Source organism: Aplysia californica, unplaced genomic scaffold (genome assembly GCF_000002075.1).
Source record: "Aplysia californica isolate F4 #8 unplaced genomic scaffold, AplCal3.0 scaffold00180, whole genome shotgun sequence".
Lineage (NCBI taxonomy): Eukaryota > Metazoa > Mollusca > Gastropoda > Aplysiida > Aplysiidae > Aplysia > Aplysia californica.
The window spans coordinates 562669-568041 of NW_004797450.1; positions in this window are offsets into that span (position 1 = coordinate 562669).

A 5373-nucleotide genomic window follows, 5' to 3' on the forward strand; every position below is an offset into this window, starting at 1 on the left:
TCATTGACAGTTACGCCAGGTGTGACTAGCCAGCTCAGCATGATGTGCATCACCTTTCTCTCCCTGTGTTTTCTGTGTGCACTTCATCTTTCATGTCAGACCTCCCACCTTCAACCTCCCTGATCCATTTCCTTACTGTCTGATTTGATGGGACATTATTCCCTATTACTTTGTATAGATCACCGTGGGTTTCTACTGCTGACTTGCCGAGAAGAGTTGAACATTTGATCACAACTCGGACATGAGACTGTTGAACCAATGTTTTGCTCAGACATTTTCCTCAAATTTGCCTTGGACAACGTGCACAAGAACACCACACTTGACACGTCACTGCTCTATGACCCGTTCACAAATGCACTTGCAATTTGGTATTGATGTTTCTTAGACACGATGTCAGAACTTCACAAAATGTAGTGGCTGTTGGTTGCTTACTTTTGATTTTATGGAGGAGGGAAACTTTATTCTGAGAAAGACCTCGTACAAGTAGATATGGTGCTCGCCCAGTGAGGACCCACCAGGCAGGTGCAGTGCCGGGCCCCAAGCCTCGAAGGGGTCCAGCCTAGCAACTGGAGGGCCTTCCATCATCTTGGGGTGCAAGGAGACGAGGAAGAAAAGAGACTGGTAATACATACACAAAACAGGTACGGAAAATTTTAATATCATTCACTGGACTGCCTAGGGAATCTCAAGCAAGAAAACCAAGTTGGTATACTTTCTAAAAGATAACGAAATGCATATCAGCTGTATACAGGAAACACATCTGCAGGAGGAGGCAAGCTTTAAGGTAAGAGGATATCAGTGCTTCAGAAACGACCGACAAGTACTGACCCTGGTAAGAAACGATCTAAATACCATTGACATCAAGAAATATATAGGAAAGGCGGAATATATTCACAATAGGATCACCACCAGCAGAGGCACTCTGGATCCAGGAAACTGTTATAGCCCAAGTGATAAAAACCTTGTGATAGAAACAATCAAAGTTCCAAACACAGACTTTCTCATTGCTGGAGATTTAAACAGCCAGTCCCAGAGTTGGGGTTATAACAGACTAGACAGGAGAGGAGAAGAAATGGAGGCATGGCAAAATAAAAACCATCTTCTGCTTGTAAACGACCCTTTAGATCAACCCACATTTTATTCCCGACCTTGGCATTTAACTACGACTCCAGACATAGCACTTTGCACAGAAAACTTGCACAGGCGTCTAATTAGAAAAGTGGAAACCCAGCTTGGGGGAAGTGACCATCGCCCTGTTCTTCTTACCATAGTAGAGAGCCTGCCAGAGAACAGCCCGAAAAGGCCGAGATGGAACTACAAAAAGGCAGACCGGAGACTTTTCAGCATAAGAACTAATCATCTGACAAAGAACGTCGCTGTCCTTGACAAAAAATATAAACAATGCCATCACAGAGTTCAATGAAAACATCCTTAAGTCAGCAAAAGAAACCATACCCAGAGGAGCAAGAAAAAATCACACCCCGGACTGGACGCCAGAACTCCAGAAAACACATAACGACTTCATCAAGGCCAGAGAAGAAGCCGTATCACATTCAGGATTCAATAGCTACAGAGGTGTAAAGACCCCAACCTCAAAACCAAGTTGGAGTGCACCAGGAAAAGCTGGAGACAGAACTATGGAGGATTGTAAAGGGGCTAAACGACGAAGGAAAATAAAGTGCCAAGATCACTCTAGAAATTGAAGGAGAGATGGAAGTGGAGAAAAGAGCAGCACATAATTTGTAAAGGCATATGCTCAAGAATGCAACATCATAATACCAAGAGAGAGAGAGAGAGAGAGAGAGAGAGAGAGAGAGAGAGAGAGAGAGAGAGAGAGAGAGAGAAAGAGAGAGAGAGGGGGGGGAGAGAGAAATAAGTCAGACAAAAGGAAAAAAGGGGGGAAAAGACAAAATAAATCTCGGAAGTAATGAAAAGGACATCACCATGGAAGAGCTGAAGAAAGCAATAAATTAACTAAAGCAAAGGAAATCACTAGGGGCCGATGAAATTACAAACGGAATGTTACAACACCTGGACAATACAGCCTTACAGACTCTACTGGATATTTTCAACTTAAGCTAGAAAAATGGACAAGTACCCCAGTGCTGGAAAGAAGCAGCGATGATCCCGATCCTCAAGCCAGGAAAAAGTAAGGTACGACCATGAAGCTGTAGACCTGTCAGCCTCACAAGTTGTGTATGTAAGACAATGGAGCGCATCATAGCTTGCAGAGTGCAGTGGTACCTAGAGGCACAACACATCCTAGTATAAGAACAAGCTGGATTCCTTCAGCTCAGGAGCACATAGGACCAAACAACTTACATGTCCCAAGTTATAGAGGACTCCTTCCAGGCTCAGAAAGTGATGCTAGCAGCATTTATTGATCTACAAAAAGCGTTTAACAAGGTTTGGGAGGGGGGGTCTACTAGCCAAGCTCCTCAGAAGTGGCATTGAAGGCAACATATACCAATGGACCAAATCCTATCTACACAACCGAAGAGCACATGTGCTGGTGGATGGATATCAAGGACGGACAATACTGCTGCGACAAGAAATACCCCACGTAGGAGTTATGTGACCTTTGCTTTTTGTCCTCTTCATCAATGACCTCATGAAAGAACTACCCAAAGGAATACATGCCTCATTGTATGCAGCGACCTGGTTCTTTGGTGCTCTGAGGAATTCGTCACCTCTTCCACATATCGCTTGCAATCAACACTGGACAAATATACTACATGGACAAAAACCTGGTGTGTAATCGTAAACAAAGAAATGTCTTCTGCTACACTCTTCACTCTCAGCCAAGCTGAGCCAATAATCCTCACATTGGACAAAACCCCCCTAAAGTTTTAGAAGCAACCGAAGTATCTTGGAAAAATCTTTTAAAAGCGTCTCACATGGAAATAACACATTCAGAATGCAGAAACTAAATCCCGGAAGAAACTTAACATCATGAGAAAACTTGCAGGGACTCAGTGAGGAGCAAACTAGAAAACACTTGGACAAGTCTATCTGGGCGCAATCAGGCGCCATCTCGAGTATGGATCAAGTTCATTGATGACTGCAGCACTGACTCACAAATACAATCTGAAAAAATGTTAAACCAGGCTCTCCGAATAATCACTGGAACAATGAGGTCAACGCCTATAGAAAAGATGGAACAAACATCTATAGTGGCCTTGCGGAGGACATGGGAATGCAAGGCCCTCATACAGTACACCAAGGCCACAGCTATTGAGGGTCATATAATGCACACAGGAACAGCCAGATCAAAAATCACGAGACTTAAAAGATCCAACTCCATCAAAGAAAGCAGAAAAATCCAAAGATCCCTACAAGACCATCTACCAGTCACAGTGAACATGCTGAATCATACCCTAGAGGCACCATCGTGGGAAAAGAAAAACACAAACATAATTATACACACACCTATATTCCTTTGTTCACCTCAAAAGTTGGCCGCAGCGACCTGAGCAAGAAATCTCTCACCCTGTTCATGCTTGAAGAAAGATACCCCCGAGAAATATGGATAAGGATCTATACGGACAGATTTGCCACTGATGCTGTAAAAAGAGGAGAGAGAGAGTGTACGTACAGATCCCAAATGGACGACGACAAGCAGAGCCAGTCCCAACAGGGTGGCACTGTACAAACGACAGGGCAGAAATGGAGTCTCTAACACATGCAGCAAACATTATCAGGGATGTGGAAGACCCCCAAAGCCAAGTAGTATTCCCAACGGATGCCATGTCAGTACTGCAGGAAATCACTGCAGGCTAACATACTAGACTGCCAGAAGTAATTGAGGGCATTCCATGTCCGAGGATCATACTGCAGTGGATTCCATCACACTGTTGTGTCTAAGGAAATGAACAGGCAGACATGATGGCCAAGCTGGGAGCACAGAAAGAGCAACCAGGAAACAGCGTCAACTACACAGAAATAAAAACTATTATAAATATACTATTTAAAGCACCACAGACACCAGATAGCTGCCATGAGCTGTCCCGCCAAGAACAAGTGATTATCTTCCGACTAAGAACACAACACCCAAGACTGAGGCAACATATGTTCAGATGTTTTAAACTAATCATCCTTGCCTTTCTCACCCTGCACCAGGGTATAGGCCACGGACAAACACCCTCCATTTTTCTCTATCCTGGGCTAGCCTTTGATGTTATTCCATGTCTTCCCACTTTTCTGTACATCAATTTCTGTGATTCTTCTCCAAGTTCCACGAGGTCTTCCCCTTGATCTCTTGCCCTGTGGGTTCCAATCCAAAACTCTCTCTGTTATGCAGCTGCCTGACTTACTTGTTCCCCCGAACTGAGCTGCTTCTGTCCAGACTGTATCCAGTGTGTTTTGCTGACTCCTAGCATGTGCAACCTGTATCTCTTCATCTCTTGTACTACTTGAGAACTCTTTCCTGCTTCATACAAGGTGCGAACATTCCACGACGCAATCCGGAGAGACTTGTTCGACAGAGAAGGTTTCGGGTCAGAAGAGTCCTTTCAGCTTTGCCTGTTGTCCTTCATTGTTCCTGCTGATGTAGGAGCTCCTCCGTCTCCCAAGATCGAAAAATAAAAAGCTGTGTTTGTCCGTGTTTCTGTAACTTACTGGTTTTTTTACTGGGTTGGGTAGTTGGCCCTCCGCAAACTGGCACTTTTCGGGCGACCGGACCTATGCACTGTTAGTCGCCTCTTACGACACGCCGTATCACGGCAGGTGTATTCTTTGCTCCCCCATTGTAAAACTACGGGGCCCCCCACCAGCAAGGGAGTTTAAACTAATACAGTCACCAAAATGTCAGTGTGGAGAGGGGGGGCAAACTGTGGAACACATCCTACAGCACTGCAGGACACACAGGGCCCTGAGACAGGAAACGTGACCAACCCCGCTGACACTACGTAAGAAGCTATACGCGCCGACAGATGGACTGAGCGGGACGGCTACCGGACTTCAAGTGTGATGCGATCGAGAAGAAGAAGAAATATTTTTCTCTCAAATTTGTTAAATTGACTTTTCAATATGATTACTTTTTTTGATTAACCTCATTGATATGATTGTAACTTCCTAATGCTGACATTGGTCCTCCAGATCACACTTTTCTAACTCTGGAATAAGTATCAGAATATTATTTATCTAAATGATACTCTTTTGTTTGTTATGCAAGTGTATGCGTGTAATGTGTGCGTGAGTGAGTGTGTGTGTGTGTGTGTGTGTGTGTGTGTGTGCGTGTGTGTGTGTGTGTGTGTGTTTGTGTGCGTGTTTGATGTGCATGTGTGTGCACGTGTATGCGTGTAATGTGTGCGTGAGTGAGTGTGTGTGCGTGTGTGTGTGTTTGTGTGTGCGTGAGTGTGTGTGTGTGTGTGT